This window comes from Podarcis tiliguerta (assembly GCF_965153285.1).
Source record: "Podarcis tiliguerta genome assembly, chromosome: 13".
Classification (NCBI taxonomy): Eukaryota; Metazoa; Chordata; class Lepidosauria; order Squamata; family Lacertidae; genus Podarcis; species Podarcis tiliguerta.
Genome location: NC_139546.1, coordinates 6,130,765 through 6,149,488, shown reverse-complemented (window position 1 = coordinate 6,149,488; position 18,724 = coordinate 6,130,765). Strand labels below are relative to the sequence as shown.

Here is an 18,724-nt window from a genome sequence, read left to right as displayed (position 1 = left end):
GGGACCAGGAGCCAGCTCTGACAGTCACCTTTTGGAGAAAAAGGTATACTGTATACTATTCAACCCAACTTTGCATCAGTGTGAGCATCTGAATGAAGAAGAAGAAGAAAAGGCATCTGATGACTAGAGACTCTACGTAATTGCAAAGAATATGTTCAGAAAGAGGTTTCATACCCCATTGGCAGGATACAGTGAAATGGGAAGAGATTGGTGTCCAGAGGAGAATAAGGGCAGCACTGGACCAAATGAAATCATTAATGGTTGGAAAATTGGGACGAAAGGCTGTTAGGCAATTTAAGTCGACCCAGGGCTGTGAAGTGTAACAGTCTCACCTCTGCCCTTCAAAGCTATCAGTCTATCAGTGCTACAACAGCCTCTTTTCTTTATGGTGTGATTTTCATGTTTTTAAAGCACACCTTTCACCTCGTCTGAGCATTTCCCCCCTTTCTCTGCTGCCCTCCTTTTGTCCTTCAAAGTCTCATTTTGTCATTTTTTCAGTCTTGACTTCGGGAGACATCTTGGCTCCCCTGAGTTCAGACTTTTCCCACTTGAGTACTGTTTTAACGCAAGACTCTGTCAATATGAAGGGGCGCGGTGCAGACCAGAAACCCACAAAACTGGTTTATCTTTATATGTAGATAGTGCAACCTAATCTTGATGTAACTAGGATCATAGGAGAATAAGAAACTGCTTTATACTGAATCAGATCAATGGTCCAGCTAGGTAAGTTTTGTCTGCAATGAACAGCATCAGATCTCCAGGGTTTCCAGAATTTCTCTCAGCCCTACCGGGAGGTGTTGGGAATTGAACCTGGGAATATCTTTATACCAAGCTGATGCTGTACCACTTAGCTATGACATGCATGGCCATGTGTTAGCAACAGATAGTGTGGTGTAGTGGTTACAGTGTTGAAGAGACTGGCTATACCTGGGTTCAAATCTCCACTAATTCAAAGAAGCTATCTTGGAGTTGTTTTACGGACAAGGGCGGGAGACGCCATCTTAGCACTTAAAGTCACCGATAATGCTCCATCAAAGGCTCAGTTTTTATTTTTAAAAGGGTCCACTTCCTGTGTTTTCATCAAACCATTACTGGGGTTGCAGGAGTAACAGGGGATTTTATTTTATTTTATTTTATTTTATTTTATTTTATTTTATTTTATTTTGGGGGCATGCTGCTGCTGTCTTCAACAGCTTCCATGAATTATTTCCAGAGTGGTTCAGCATAGCCCACAGGACTGTATACAAGAGACAGAACGAGGCCACCAGGTGATACTTGAGAGGATGACCCATACCACTGAATCTTACATCATGTGGGCAGCACCAGAAATCAAAATTTCATACAGCACAGACATTGGTGTACGTATGATGTTACTTCAACAATCCAACAGCAATGCTGATATACCTGATCTGGTGATCATCACCTTGTCGTGGTGAGTGGGCTTGCATGTTCCTATGACCCTTGTGAGCGAAGCCATTGGGAGTCTCGTACTCCCAGCAGGGTCACCCAAGGCAGTAAGGTCAAAGGGGTAGAACTACCCAAAGAGTGATCCAAAAAGTCCTCAATGGCTGGTTTGGTGGTTCTAACCAGAAAGTATACAAAGAATGGAAAATATTCAAAGATTACCTAAAAACATATTGTCCAAATAACAATCTCCTTGTAGAATTAAACTGATCCTTGTAAAATACAATGTACAAATGTTAATTTGTTTGAGTACACAAAAACAAATTCGAGTAATAGAAGGCTGTGCATTAAACGTAAATAACAATACATGTATCATGAGAAGAATTGGAAGTCTTTTATTTAGAAATTCAATGAACGATTGTATAATAATGCAAATTCTTGCTTTGTATGTGTGTGTTTTTTCCTCTTTCTTTTCTTGTGTTAAACTTTTCTTTTTTATCTTTATGTATGTATATATATTTGTATTTTAATTCGATAAAGATGGTTAAAAAAGAAGTCCTCAATGGAAGAACAGGCGGAAGATAACAAGCACTATGTTACAATGGCTGTGAAGGCGGATGGAGGCTGCAGCAGATAAGAATCTACCGGTCATTGTGATTACTCATGCCATCGAAACAGAGCCGTAGTGTGAGGCTGTGCGTTGGTCAGCGTACACTGATCTACACACATAAAACAAATTCACGCACAGGTGTCTTCCAAAAACCCATCCCAAACGAAAGGGAGAATCGCGCTAAGAGGAAGGCATGCTTGAAAAACCCTCACCATGATCAACTCCCGCCCAGAAAGCTATGTCCTCACTGTGGAAGGACGTGTGGATCCAGAATTGGCCTCCACAGTCACTTACGGACTCACTTTCAAAACCGTGTTTATGGAACACAATCTTACTCAGCTACGAATGGTCGCTAGAGAAGAAGAAGACCCCATGTGGGCGAGGATGAAGGTTATCATTCGAACCTTTGTTTCAAAGGCTATTTTTTATTTTATCACAGGGTACTTGCACTTGATGTTAATAAGATTTGTTAATATTTATTATGTTAATCTGGATTTGGGGGGGAAACAAAGAGAAGCAAGTAGCTTCAGATCTGCTGTCTTTACCACCCAAGTCACTGGAGATGTGAGCTTCCAAACAAGCCTTTCCTAACATATTTATAAAGGAACTTGAACGTAGTATGATCAGAATTCATTCTACCTGTGTGCAAGAAAAAGAAAAAGACTGGTTGGAAACCTGGGTCTGCATGGGGTGAGGGAGTTCCTGATCTCAAACCATCTTCTCCCTAAATTCATCAGGATTTATCACTTTGCACTGTGGCTTGTTCCTGGTCGCTTGCTAATTAAGGTGTTTGCTCTGGGGCCTGGGAGTCCAGCATAACTCATACACATGCAATTCACATCAGCCTCACCTCTGCATATATTAATAAAGTATTTGTCACCATTCCTATTGATTTGAAGTTGTTTTTCGCAGCCCCAAATAGCACCATGCATCATAAAAGACCATTTCCTTTCATTCCAAGCCTATTTGCATTTTACTTGTGTCTCAGAGGAGGAACAATCCAAACTGATTACAATCCACAGACACTGTACATAATGAAAAATTAATTGCATCAATCTTTTCTCTGTAGCGGTCTTAACAATTCATTTTCTGCTGGTCATTTTCCCACCTGCTCACCCACACCCAGGCAGCGAAGGGAGGCACAGCTCAGATATTCACGGAATACTAATGAAGCTAAGGTCACTTTAACGTCAAGTGGCGAGGAAGGAGCCTCCTGGAGGAAGCATAAGCAGTCTGGAGCAGCCATTAGGCTTTGGAAACCACATAAATGCTTTCAGTAAATGTTACTGAGAATGCAGAGAGACACCAAAACAAAGGGAGGGAAAGCACTTCAAAACATTGAGGCAAGGCAAGGTTGTTATGGTTCCCCTTTCCAGTGGCTGAACTTGATAAGGTTTGGTGACGGTAGTCATAAATCAAGATGCGAATGCTAACTCTGGGACTTCGATGTGCTCCGGTAAGCAAGGACACTTACTCAATACATATTCATCATGGCCTCTTTCTTTCTTTCTTTCTTTCTTTCTTTCTTTCTTTCTTTCTTTCTTTCTCTTCTACCTTTGACAGCAAGGGGGTGCTCAAATGCATCAAGAATCTTATCAACTCCTCACCTTACAGAAAAGAAGGAATTTGGAACAAGTCACCCAGCTCTCCTTCATACTAATAAACATGGCAAACCAAACAAACAAATGCAAGCATGCCTCCGCTCTGACCATCCACGTGAAACTTTCTTCACTTGCAGCCAAATGGCATTCAGCTTTAAAAGCAAATGACACCTCAGGGTGCTTCACATCAGTATGCTTGCCATGGGATGACTGCAGCATCAAGTGTTGACTGGGATGCATGAATGAGCCAACACACATCAAAAGCCGCCGTCCACCTCACCCCAGAATGCTTCTCAAGGCAGTTGGATGATGCTTTTGGCTCAGAAGGCTCATGAAACGTTGAACAATCAGGTGAGTTTGCTCATGAATGTTTATTCCTTGAAGACAGTCACATCAAGTAGCTATTATTACTTGCATGTGATATTGAAGGAACTTTCACATCTCCTCATAATGCTTTGAACTCAGTTCTTTTTGCTCATGGAACAAAATGAAGTGGATCATCATCATCATCATCATTTATTATGGTCAAAGACCAGATCAAAAAGCGCAACCGGGACAGCTTTCACAAGAATAAAATATACATTTAAAGCACTGTACAACAACAGATTAAAGATTAAAATCTAATGACCAGAATAAAGTGGATCTGAAATGGTATGGTATATTGCCAGCTCAAAATGTCTGAAACTGGGATTGCGACCTGAACGCCATGCAGGTTTCAGACAATTTATCAACATATCTCCCAGCTCTAATGAATAGTTGAGTATTTGTTGTTGTTTAGTCGTTTAGTTGTGTCCGACTCTTTGTGGCCCCGTGGACCAGAGCACGCCAGGCACTCCTGTCTTCCACTGCCTCCCACAGTTTGGTCAAACTCATGTTGGTAGCTTGGAGAAAACACTGCCCAACCATCTCATCCTCTGTCGTCCCCTTCTCCTTGTGCCCTCCATCTTTCCCAACATCAGGGCCTTTTCCAGGGAGTCTTCTCTTCTTATGAGGTGGCCAAAGTATTGGAGCCTCAGCTTCACGATCCGTCCTTCCAGTGAGCACTCAGGGCTGATTTCCTTCAGAATGGATAGGTTTGATCTTTTTGCAGTCCATGGGACTCTCCAGAGTCTCCTCCAGCACCATAATTCAAAAGTTGAGTATAGCTCTGTACATATCACAAGATCAGATGCTAATGATAAGCACCAGGGATTGTCTTTGGCATTCATTCCTTACTTACGCGCTTACTGAGAGCATCTGGCAGGCAACAACAAGAAATACAGTGCTGGACCAGAGGGACCTTCAGTCTGATCTGACAGGGCTCTTCATACGTTTCTGTGGGTAAAATGGGCTTACCAAGAGATGTGTGTACATGTGTCAGTGTGTGATGTCAATGACAGTTGTCAACAACAGGAAGGATGTGAAGATCAAACTTGCAATCCAGCTCATTGCCCACTCCTATTTCCATGGAAATCCATGGAAAAGTCTGTGTTACTGCATAATCCTAATGAATCAATTCTGTTTCCCAATCCAAGCATCGCTTTGTTTATTTTCTTCCTAACTCTGCAAAGCTGGCTGAGTTTCCTGCAGAGACACATGCAGAATGAAAAGTGATGATTCAAAGCGACAGCTGTATTTAAGAAAATATTGGATAGCACAAGACTCAACATGTTGGGCATGAACTCATTTCTGAATTTGCACAAATGAAATATTTTCTCAGGAATCGGATGCGCTCAATAAATTGAGCCAATCCCTGCAAGCCACACACAACATAAACTGACTGCACACTGCTCCCATGGCAGAACTGAAGGGAGGGTGGCAGAGATTCATGAACGTGGACGGAGAACATTACTTTAGAGCAGGGAAGGGACTGGTGAGCAGGCCAGATCATTCAGGTCTGACCGGTGGGCAGAGGGGGTGACTGGGTGACTGGTGGCCAACCCCACGATGTCCCAATGATGTCAGGTGATCTTTTTGCCAACGCAGGTCTTGCAAAGTGCTCAGCAAGATTGTGTTAACGGAATTCTGAGTCTTGAGAAACCCCTTTCATAGCACTATCTTCTAAGACAGGGGTCAGCAAACATTTTCAGCAGGGGGCCGGTCCACTGTCCCTCAGACCTTGTCGGGGGCCGGACCATATTTTGAAAAAAAAAAATGAATGAATTCCTATGCCCCACAAATAACCCAGAGATGCATTTTAAATAAAAGGACATATTCTACTCATGTAAAAACACGCTTATTCCTGGACCATCCACAGGCCAGATTTAGAAGGCGAATGGGCTGGATCCGGTCCCCAGACCTTAGTTTGCCTATCCATTTTCTAAGATTTAGAGGCTATAAATAAGTCTACTGAGTGACCTGGGGGACTATTCCATGTTCTGTCCTCAAGAACATGGTGTGTGTAACATCAACCCCTTACTACTGGCTGGCAAGCAATAGTTTGGGCAACCAGGAATTATTTATTTATTTCATAAATTTATTCACCACTCAAGTGGTTTACAAAAAAAGATAAAACTGAGAAAAATTCACAACCCTACATTGAAACATACAACAGTTAAAATACTAATACGGGTTTAAATGGCCTCAACTTTCTAAGCACCTGGGTAAAGGTAAAGGTAAAGGGACCCCTGACCATTAGGTCCAGTCATGGCTGACTCTGGGGTTGCGGAGCTCATTTTGCTTTATTGGCCAAGGGAGCCAGCATACAGCTTCCGGGTCATGTGGCCAGCATGACTAAGCCGCTTCTGGCGAACCAGAGCACCGCACTGAAATACCGTTTACCTTCCGGCCGGAGCGGTACCTATTTATCTACTTGCACGTTGACGTGCTTTCAAACTGCTAGGTTGGCAGGAGCAGGGACCGAGCAATGGGAGCTCACCCCATCGTGGGGATTCGAACCGCCGACCTTCTGATCGGCAAGTCCTAGGCTCTGTGGTTTAACCCACAGTGCCACCTGCATCCCAAGCACCTGGGTAGGCTTGTCTACAAGAATGTTTTCAGCAGGTGCCAAAGAGAGTGAAGTCACCTGCTTGATCTAAATAGGCAGGAAGTTGCAATGTGCCACACAAAACAATCAAGTTCTTACAAATGCCGCACAGTTATTATGTGGCACCTGTTGTAGTTCCAGTGGTGATCCAGGAGTTGGAGCAACCCCTCTGAGAGGGAAGGTTGCGGGGCCCCCCGGTGACATCATCAATTTGTCCCTTGGCACCGGGACATTCCCAGGGGAATTGAAGGAGGCAGTGGTGTGTCCGCTCTTAAAGAAAACATCATTAGATCCTGGTGGAATGCTCTCTCACAAGAGACCAGGGCCCTGCGGGATTTGACATCTTTCCACAGGACCTGCAAGAGGGAGCTGTTCCGCCAGGCCTTTCGTTGGGGTTCAGCCTGATTCTTCTCTTTCTGTATAAGAACAAGCATTAAAGAGGCCTCCTAGCCTGCTCACATGTCCTTTATAAGACCAGTGGTAACAGTTGGCCCCGGAGAATATTAACCACTCTCAATTTTACCCGTGGACTGCCATCTGTCCAGATTTTAATTTGCTCTGAACTAATTTTAAGATGTATTTTAATTAACTGATTGCCTGTTTTTATGTTCTTGTGTTCTTTGTATAATGTGTTAGTTTTATGATTTTAGCTGCCCTGAGCCTGGCTCTGGCTGGAGAGGACAGGGTACAAATAAATTATTATTATTATTATTATTATTATTATTATTAGGTTACACATGGAGCATTTTAATTTAGAAAACAAGTGAATACCGATGTATAGAATTGTACATCATGTGGGGGGGGAGAGGATGCAGAGACATATTTTCTCCCCGTCTCATAAGTCCACTCACCCTTTTGGGGCGGTGTTACAAGACGGTAGAGGCTCCACAATGAGGGAATCATGGCCTGAGTGCCCCTTCCTGATAGGTGGCCTGCATCCCGGTTTGGCGAATGGGGATGCAGGCTTGGACAGGGGCGGAGCCAACAGAGTGGGAAGGCTTCCCTTGAGTCCGCTCCCTGGCCATTTAAACAGCCCTCACCTTTTCCTTCATGGGGCAATCCTTTGTCTTGGACGGAGGGGAGGTTGTAGTCTCTGGTTGCCCCTCCAAACACTGGTGTATCCCGTTAAAGGGATCCGGGGGAGGGAGTGGTCATGTCCGTGTGCCCAGGCGGGGCCAGAGCCAAAGGCACTCCCCCAAACAGCAGTCCCTGCGGGGGTCACCCTATTTGATGTAAGTCTTAGGAACGCCCGCCTGGATTGACCTACGCATCACTTCTGGTGGGTGGGCTGGAAATATTTCGATTGCCCCATGCCCAAGCCAAACCTCTTTCATCTGCATTCAATAAAGTCATGGCCTGTTTTGATCCAAACCAGTTTTAGTCGTCTGGGCTTGGACCTGCAATAACAGAGCTTGGGTCCACGCAATGAAACTGATTGTTGGAAGAGCCAGGACAGCCAAAAATAACCCCAGGTCATGGTCAAACTGTGGCATTCACTCTCACAAGCAGTAATGATGTTCTATGAGCATGGATGGCTTTAAATGAGGAGTAGACAAATTCATGGGAGATAAAGCTACCAGCTACAACGATGGTATTTTACCATCGCTCTTGAAGGCGGTATGGCTGGAATGCAAATTTTTGGGAATCATGAATAGGCAGAGTACCTTTGTACTCATATCCTGCTTTCATCTGATTGGCCACCATGAGAATAAGGGGCTGGGCTAAATGGGCTTGATCCAGTAGGCACCTTCTTGTGTCTTTGCATACTAGACTATGTTTTGTTTCCAGAACTCAGAAAGCAACTTCAGAGACAATAGAGCTACTAAAGGGTCAGACTCAAGATGAAACAAGGTCATATACGTTCAGAGTCAACCCTGGCTCTTTTCTCCTGTTACAAGATGGACTTCTTTTCTTTCTGCAAAATGAAAAGCTGCAGGTAGAAGGATTGTCCACACTTTGTCTTGTCCCACTGCTTTGCCCCAGAGAAAACTGCTCTCTAGTGCACAATCAGAGCAAATGGCGATATGGGTTTTCTTCAGATTGCCATTTGCTCTGATTTAGCACCAAAGAGGGAGTTTCCCCTTGGAAAGGAGTGGGGGGGGGGACCACTCCGATTTGTGCCTAGAAAGGGTGGGATCAGTGGAAAAACGCTCCAACTCATGCTTTCTAGGCATGAGACAAGCAGAAATGTGGACATGTTCTGCAAGACGACCCTACTGAAGGCTGAGAATGCTGTTTAGAAAAAAAATCTTAGGGATTTTAATCTAGTGTTGTGTGCATATAGATTGAGGGCTTTAATAGAATAAAAAGAAAAAACACAAAAATTCTGAATGCCCCAGTGATGGATGAGTCTGCTCGAGTCTGCAGTTACTGTTATCATATATATGTATGTATACACACACACACACACACACACACACACACACCAGTTAATGCATCATTAAATAATTTGCTGCAGCTGATTTATTGGTACAATATATTTCAATGTATCAAACAGTGTAGGATAATAAATGACATCACAAAAATAGTCTTTGCTCTTATCAGTCTGTTTATGCTCAGCAGGAGCTCTTCTATGGAATAGAATTATCCTACTGATCTGCACAAACAGAGAGAGTTCAGTTCATAAGGGCAACTGATTGTGTGCATTTCTTGGTTCCAGCTGGCCTGTCACTAGGTACAGACCGTAGAACTGCCACTGAATTTCACCAAAAGCAGAAATTTTAACTCAGACTTGTGTTGGAATCCTGGAAGCCCAAATTTGGGGCATGTACTCTTTGGTGAGAGAACCCCTGTAGAGATTTAACATCACAAAACATGCAGCAAAGGAAAGCATGGGGCTATCGTATGCAAAACCTTTAAAATGTCCCCTTCCAATGAACCCCAGACATGTCACAATTCACTAGCACAGAGATAGACCACACATTTGGGAAGTCATAAAATGGTTTACTTACAAAGCTCTTCAAAGGCCAATTTCATGTGCCTTTCCATACAGCGGTCAGAAAAGGTGCACAGGCAGTAAAGCATTGCTTAGTTAGAAAATATAAAAGTTACTGAACTATTGATATAGGGGGGGAAACACTTGTTTCAGACTCCATTCCGGTCTGAGTAACATGTACACAGCCCTAAGTGTGAGGTTATGGGATATGCAGACCACAAATCCCAACCCAGAGCAGTATGGAGGTGTCAGGGATCCTACCGAGGAGGGCTGCACCGAGGAAGAATGGTAGGAGCCACCCTCTCCCCCTGATCCTGAATCTTCCCAGAATCAGGAGGACAGCATAGATTTGGAGCAGTGGTTTGCAGAGGGGCATAGCTCAGAAGGCAGCAGCTGGGAAATACTAGATGGGAAACAGCTAGCAGAAGAAACACTAGAAAGGAGAGAGTTAACAGAGTCACAGTCTCTGGACAGCATCCACCACCACCCCTTCTCCAAAGTCACGGAGAGCACAGAAAGTGTCAGAACAGAAATCACAGAGGGTACAAGCTCAGCTCACAAGACGTAGGAGTGATGTAGATTAATAGGGATGGAGGAGGGAGTGTCCCAAAATTGGGAGCACCGCCATTTCTAGGAGATGTGTTTTTTGTTCTCTCGCTGTGGTTATTAAAGATTCTAACTGGTAAGGAGACTCCTTTTCCTTTGTTCTGCTTATCTACTGCCAAGCGGGGAGGAAGCCAATTCCCCAAAGCCTGACAGAAGAGCATAACTGTAGCACACAGATAGTAAAGACAAGCACAACAGAATAGCGAAGCATTACCAACACTCACTTGGTGTTGAACTTGTCTGTTTTTCTGAGACCTTATTACCACACACAACTGGTAATTTCCCTTTACTCCGGCTCCAAAATTAGTGCTTAGGTCTCCAATTTTATTCCTTTATTTTATTTATTGCACTTATATCCCAGCTTTTCTCCCAGGACCTCAAGGTGTTGATGTAAGTTCTCCCCCTCCTCATTTAATCACCACAACAACTCTGAGGTGAGAGGCAGTGACCGGCCCATGACCATGCAGTGAGCTTTATGGCTGAGTGCGAATTTGAACTCTGGTCTCCCAGGGCTTGGCCCGACACTCTAACCACTACACCACATGCTGAGACTCTGATGGTGCAGTAGTGCTCTCCTTTATCTGAATTTATTAACATCATTTGACCTAATAGCATAAGCTTTCAATAATAATAATAATAATAATAATAATAATAATAATTTATAGGGACGTGGGTGGCGCTGTGGGTAAAACCTCAGCGCCTAGGACTTGCCGATCGCATGGTCGGCGATTCGAATCCCTGCGGTGGGGTGCGCTCCTGTCGTTCGGTCCCAGCGCCTGCCAACCTAGCAGTTCGAAAGCACCCCCGGGTGCAAGTAGATAAATAGGGACCGCTTACCAGCGGGAAGGTAAACGGCGTTCCGTGTGCTGCGCTGGCTCGCCAGATGCAGCTTGTCACGCTGGCCACGTGACCCGGAAGTGCCTGCGGACAGCGCTGGCTCCTGGCCTATAGAGTGAGATGAGCGCACAACCCTAGAGTCTGTCAAGACTGGCCCGTACGGGCAGGGTTACCTTTACCTTTACCTTTAATAATAATTTATTATTTATACCCCACCCATCTGGCTGGGTTTCCCCAGCCACTCTGGGCGGCTTCCAACAGAATATTGAAATACCATAACCTATTAAACATTAAAAGCTTCCCCGAACAGTAAGTTTTACTCAGAGTAGACCCACTGAAATTAATGAACATGACTAAATTAGGTCCATTAATTTCACTTGGTGTGCTCTGAATATGACGTAGTTGAATACTACTTTTACAGCAGCAGACTAGCTAAACTTTTCAGCTTATGGGGAAAGACTGTTTTATTTTTATTTATTATATTCATGTTTTGATTCCTGCATTGCCTGGGGTTGGACTAGATGACTCTCAGGATCCCTCCTGACTCTACAATTCTATGATTCTATGTTGTCGTATTGACTTTTATTTTTGTTTCCCTTATCACAAAGCGTGTTCTCCAATAAATGAGAGCACGTGTTGCGGTTGGGCCACCGGGCCAGGCCTCTTGTTGCCAGGCTGGTTAATAGTTATTGCCTGGCATTTGTGATTGGATAACCGGGTTGCTGGGGCAAATTGTATGTTGCAAATTGGGTGGGTGGGACCATAGTTTTTAAATATTGGTGCACTCTGGTTTCTCTTTCTCTTTGCAGAGTGCATCGGATCACCCGCCCACCCGCCCTCTTTTCCGGTTGACCTTGCTTTGCCTGTCATGGGGTCGTCTGCCTTGGCGCAGGGGCCTAGTAGGAATTTTGCCATTTGGTGATTGGCTGTGCCATTTGGTTTTTGCCTACTACTCAGCAATTCATCACAACTTGTAAGGTTGCGGTTAGGCATTGGTTATAATATGCTGGTGGTGGAGGGGTCAGGACAGGCTGTGCCTGCCCCTCCTATTGCGCTGAAGGGAATTCCGTTAAAGGAATCCTGGGGCTTGCCATGATTTTGTCCATTCCCTGTCATGGGAGCAGGGCCGCCCAATCCCTGTCATGGGAATCCTTGTCATAGGACCAGGGCCGGCAAGCTTTCGGGGAGCTGCTGGGGTGAGTGGCGTGGTCCGACGCTTAGCTCAGATGACCCCCAAGTTTGACTTTCCCTTCTACTGGCTACCGATCGGACCTCGGGATGTCAGTTCTGTCCCAGGCGGGGGGACAGATAGTCACAACTAATGTCTAAACAACCACTCACTGATTTTGTATTTTAATAAAGTTGTGGCCAAAATAGTGCCCAAAAACCAAAACTAAATTACGTGTTATGTGTGAAGTTATTTGAGGGGTGGCCTGGGGACCTACACATGCAACTCCAGTTGTGGAGTTTTGAAGATCACCCGAAAGGTAATTCCGAATCTATTTTAGGCCGCCATAATGCTACGCTAACTGTTATGTTGCAGTTTTCCAGAGAGAGCTGTAAAACATATATAATATGAAAACTGTTTTATTAAACATTTCCCCACCAGTTTATATTTCACAGTACTCCCAAGAAGACCATAACATAGCAGCTGGTGCATCAAAATGGAGGCCTAAAGGGGGATTTGGGGAATCGACTTTGAATTTCTTCAAGAGTGATCTTCAAGACTCCAGAACAGCACAACAGAGAAAATAAATCACACTAATAAATAAACACATAATGAATTTAAAAACACATCCACAACTGGTTGACATGTGGATCTGTCAGTAAGACCTGAGTAGCAGCTACTATGGACTTTAATAGTTTCTAGCTCCTAGGCTTTTCTTTTTATTATATCCTCTTGTTTATTTATTTATTGTGACTGTTGCAGTGATGATGGTTGCTGTTCTTGGCTATCTTAGATGTTTGCAAGGATCAGAAAGTCAGGATAGGATTTAGAAGGAAGGAAGAAAGGAAGAAAGGAAGGAAGACCAGAGGGGCTGTGCGGCTATAGGCTGGGCAGCCTAAGCCCATAAGGATGCGCCTTCTTTTCCCAAAACAGTCACTGGAAATCTTGAACTCCATGCTTTAAAAGAGTTACTTTTCTTTGGTTAGTTGCAAACTTGTGTGTTCCTCTCTTCTACAGAATACCTTCAAAAAAAAGGGGTGACCTCGGGATGGAGCATTCCTTTTTAAAGTGATTGTGTGAATGAAAACATCAGGTGTAGAGGTCTCCTTGCTGAGGCACCCAGATTACCTATTATTTCTGTGGGACATTATTTCAATCAAACCAGCAATTCATTCTTTTTCCCCGCCTCAAAATTTTTTTATTCATTTTATAACACAAATAAAAAACACAAACAGAAAGGACAAACAATATGAACAAATTCTTGTCATATCCTTACTTTTCTGAACATTGTTAAGTGGGCTTCCCCAAGTCCCACCTATCTGATTTTCATTTTACTTCATCTTTAGCAGTTTACATATATCATAATTTCTAACCATCTTTTTTTAAAAAAATCACACTTAAAATAACTTCACATTTTATCACTTACAAATAATACTATTTTTAAAATACCTTATCTTCTACTTCTAACCCTACAGCCTATATCCACTTCCAAAGCTGTTCTAAGGTTTAAATATTAACATATTTTTTCAAATATTCGTTAAACTTCTTCCAGTCTTCTTCCACCGTCTCCTCTCTCTCGTCTCGGAGTCTCCTGGTCAGTTCAGCAAGTTCCATATAGTCCATCATCTTCATCTGCCATTCTTCGATAGTTGGTAAAGCAATTCATTCTTTGCCAGATGGGCACATAAAGGGCCTGAGACTCACAGAGCAATCCTGAAAAAATTGCTAGAGGGAACACTGTGAGATCACTTCCATTGTCTTCCTTGTCAGGAAGCTGTAACACTGTACTTCCTGCCTACCTGGGCAGCCTCCTCTTTCTTCATGCTTCCAAGCTGACCACATGTTCGAACTTACATCTTGTACTTTTGTGGCTTTGATAGTAGTTATAAACCTTCCTTCATTTTGCTACTGTAACCGCTGCTTCGAGACCTAGGTAATGTAAGTAAATGCTGCTTTTATTTCTTTACAAAACGATGTGTATGTGATTGTAATTTCATGGGGAGAAAAGGGGTAATACCAGGAAAACCCAATCCGCCTTAAACATCTTGGATTATTGTTTCCAGGAGGTTTAATCAATCCTGTTTTAGCTTCCAGGTTTAAGCTACAAAGGATGGTACTCTGCTGATCTCACTCACTTGAGCAAGGAAGGATAACACCTAAACAATATATCTTCTCCTAATGTCAAAATCCATTCCTACAATTTCCTGTGCATAATGGAAGGTAGGGACACCTCCATGTCCCATGTCATTCATGTCAGGTGCTGACACTACTCCTTTTGTATCACTGTCTGGTTTTGATCAGTGCCATCGACACAGAAGTCACATATGAATTGGAGCCAGAAGATGAGCAGCTGCTCCCGGCCTCTGGAACATAGCTGTCAACTTTTCCCTTTTCTTGTGAGGAATCCTATTCGGAATAAGGGAATTTCCCTTTAAAAAAGGGAAACGTTGACAGCTATGCTCTGGAACACCTTCACAAAAGAGGCCAGCTTGCCTGATCTTTGATGACCCTCTGCTGGCCAGCAAAGACAATTTTATTTAGCCAGGTCTTTAGCCCTAAGCTGATTTATAAATATGTTGAAATAGGCTTTAACTGCCTGCTTTTATTTATCTGTCTTTGCTTGTTTGGACTTTATGTTGCATTGCTGCCTTATTGTACTGTATTATATATTACTGAATTTGTATGATTGTTGTTGTGTTGGGGAAAGACACGATGCAAATTAAACAAACAGCCACGTCAGTAAACAAAACAAGTGATGGGGAAGCAAGTATCAGCTATGCTTTTGTGAGTAAAGCTGCAATTCTTACCCTACTTACCTGGGAGTAAGTCCCATTGCATTCCAATAGGACTTCTCTAAATACTTGTTTTAGGATTGCACTCTTTGTGCCCTAATCATCAAATTCCATTCAACCTGAGAAGCTCCTGGAAAGCAGTTATAACCTATAATTTTGTACGAATTGAAATGAATAAAGTATTTGATCCATGTAATCATATAGTCTACCTTGCAGCCTGTCGTATTTGTTTTATGCCGCCCTGTGCACAAACATTTGGATTGCTGTGCTAGATTTTTATTCATTATTGTAAATTATTCAGCAAATACTTACTGCAACCATATTTCAGCCTAGGGCATTCTTTGCTCCGACTCCTCATTCAAATATTTGGCTACCCCAGTGTGTCACCTTGGTAGTATTGCACCATTTCTGTTCATTCTAAATTTGAAATATTTGTTTATCGGTCTTGCGAATGGCTCTCACTTGGCTGCTTCTTGCCTCTAAGGAGAACCCATTACAAACAAATATTTATTTCAGGCACACCTTGGTCAGATAGATCCCTGTATGCAGGTATCCAGATGATTTAGTATGACATTTCCCATTGGAAGTCATAAGACACGAGCCATTAAGCCACTTAAGTACTTTTGAAAATTTCATCTTAAATAAATGACTCAATTTTCCAAGATGCTGAGCATCCATTCCCATATCTGACGTCTTTGGTGTCAGTTGTAAACACTTATCCTTTTGTATTATTTTCTGGTTTTGAATCACTCCTGTGGGTCTTTCCTTAAGTTAGATATTTTTCAATCAGTGCCATGTGAGGCGGCAGCCAATGGAATTACATTACAATGTATTCAGTGCGTGCCAAACCTGTGTGGAGCTGCTTCAAGGCCTTCATTTGCTGCTGGAGCAGCCACTTCATTTGTGCAAGCAAATAAGCAAATGAAAAAGGAGTGCTCCTCACTTTCCCAAAGAGAGAGAAGTTATAGTGACAGTCCTGATCAAGTTCTGATCTCTTGAAAGGAGAGAGCACTTTCCATTGGTTGGTTGGTTGGTTGCTGGTTTTGGTAATATTTGCTTTACTTACAAATATACAGCTAAAGTGTATACAGTGGTACCTCGGGTTACAGATGCTTCAGGTTACAGACTCTTCAGGTTACAGATTCTGCTAACCCAGAAATAGTACCTCGGGTTAAGAACTAACCCAATGAGAACAGAAATCACACAGTGGCAGCATGGCAGCAGCGGGAGGCCTCATTAGCTAAAGTTGTACCTCAGGTTAAGAACAGTTTCAGGTTAAGAACAGACCTCCAGAACAAATTAAGTTCTTAACCCGAGGTACCACTGTAGCCCAAATATTGTCAGTTTTACACAACATGCATGTCTTCCCAACATTTCTAAGCAGGAAACTATTATGTACATGGTTTTATTAATTAAAAGTTCCATCATATTCCTTTTGAGGTGAACTTCTAAATCTGGTTAGCAAAATGAAATTTAGATGTGTGTGTAGCATGGTGGGGAGGACAACATTAATGCTATTATTTTATTCCGAATATCAATTCTTCATCCCAGGTCGTATTGTTAAAGGACAGAAATTAAGAATTAATTAGTGCCACCTGTGCTCATTTGAAGCCTATTTCTACAAGCGTTATTAGTAAATGGACATGGTCAATGTAATTTAAATAGACAACTGACACTTCGGTAATTTTAAGCAGGTTCAGGAGTTAGGAAAATTAACAAAGGCCTTGCTATAATATGAACAGTGTGCTGTCTGAATAGTTTTCACTTGTTCTCAAAGGTACACTCTTTGCAATAAATAAAAAAGCAAAAAATATACATCTACCTGCAAATTAGAAATGCAACATACAACAGGCTGAATTTTGATCATTCCCAAATATGTAGTCTTCCAGAAGCTGGTGTTATATGGTCTTGGCGGCCGCTCCCAGTCACCAGTCCAGCTGCTGAATTCTGGATTAGTTGTAGTTTCCGGGTCACCTTCAAAGGTAGCCCCACGTAGAGGGCATTGCAGTAGTCCAAGCGGGAGATAACTATAGTTTCAGGGTAATTGTGGAAGACTATATTTTCAGGATAATTGCGGTGTGCTAAGAAGGGAAGAAGGAAGGGGTAGAACCAGGATGGAGTGTGATAGTACAAGACTCACACATTTCAGTTTATTAAGATGAAATATCTGAACTGAGCCCTTGTTTGAAAGTAGGCTCTTACACACCCAATGTGAACTGGATATATTCACTGCTTGATTTGATTGTTAAGAAGCTGAAGCTGGCCAGATATACACCAATAGCAGAATGTGATGGGAGAGTCCTGACATGGTGGACTGTATTGCGTTGACAGGCGGAGTCCCCCAAAACCCTGGGTGGCCCCCGTGTGGAATAACGACTCAAGACAACGTGCTGTGGGATTAAAATTGGCCACAACTTTATTATGTTTCAGATGTGGGTAAACCTTGGCTCAGGCATTGGGCGTTTATTCCTCCCAGTCCCCTGCTGGGGATCTGGGGAACATCAGGGTGATCCAGTGGGAGGGGGGGTTGGCTCTGGAGAACATATGTTCAAGGAGAGAGAGTGTGCTGGTCGCAGGGGCTAACCAAGAGGCGAGGTCAGAGTCCAGTCTGAGGTTGATGGTGCAATATGAAGGCAGTCCGTAGAAGTTGAAGCTGGGTGCAGGGCAGGTAGTCGGGTGAGGTCAGGAGCTCCGGCAGGGAAGCAGGTCAGGGATCAGGCTGGAACCGACAACCAACGATGTTGCTCCCGCAACTTGGGACTGGGGCTGGCTGGCTTTTATCTGCCCTGAGGCATAGGGTGGCCCCGATCCTCAGGTGACTCGCCTTTCGTGGCCTGGAGGCGAGCACACCTCCTGCGGGAACTTAGTTTCTTCCGCCTCTCTGCCCTGAGCCTCTGCAGCTCAGGAGAGGCTGGAGGGTTACCGGACCCAGAGGCAACCTCAGCTTCCTCAGATGGGGCTGAGGGTGGAGCACCTGCAGGCAATGGGTCCTCCATCCCCTCAGGAGCCAGAGCAGACTCAGCTGGTGCCTGCACCTGAGGATTCAGCACAGGTAAGGACCCTTCAGGCTCATGCCCCAGCCCCGGCTCAGCTGGTTCTGGAGGCGGGGAATCCTGTGCAGACTGGGATCCCAAAGGTTCAGCATCCAGATCCGATTCCCAGGCCATCACAGAGAGCCTGGCCCCGTTTCGCCACCCTTGCAGGGGAGAACAATGACAACCTCTCGGCATATGGCCAAAGCCTCCCCTCAAAACAACCCCTTTAACGGGGAACCCTGGTATTGCCACCACAAAGAGAAGAAAGGTGTGAGTCACTGCTACACGCCCACCCCCCTATTTAGGGAAGATAGACTAAAGGATTCCACCCAAGGCTGCAAGCCAACTGACAATTCCCAGGTAAGATCCTTCCCCTATTGTGTGGGCAGGTGGTCCCTCCCCCTACCTGGCCTGATCACTTTGGCAACGTCTCCCCAGGTGGGCTTGGGCAACTGGATGAGGCAGGCAGAGACCTCCAGGTATCCCACCTGGGGAAGGCGAAGCCAAGCCTGTGCTAATGGTACTGCATAGGGTCCGGGGGCTGTGCGCAACTACGCAAAGGGCGCCCCCCATTTAATGTGGGGAGCCGTCACTGTATCGCTTCAGATTTGGGATCATAATCTGGATGCCCCCTTCCCAAGTTAAAACCAGCTTAGTGCACAGTGGCACAGCGGCATGAAAAGTTCTAGCCCAGCTGTTGTCTACTTTCAGGCTGAGAAAAAGGACATTCCCATTCCACATACAAAAGCCAGTCAAACTGGCAGCTGAATC

General features: G+C 44.1%; 1 long non-coding RNA gene across 1 annotated transcript in view; it reads left to right on the top strand.

The window, feature by feature from the left end:
- The window catches only part of LOC310661666, a 651,353-nt gene that overhangs the window by 62,324 nt on the left and 570,305 nt on the right, over window positions 1-18,724 (top strand). The window lies entirely within an intron of this gene.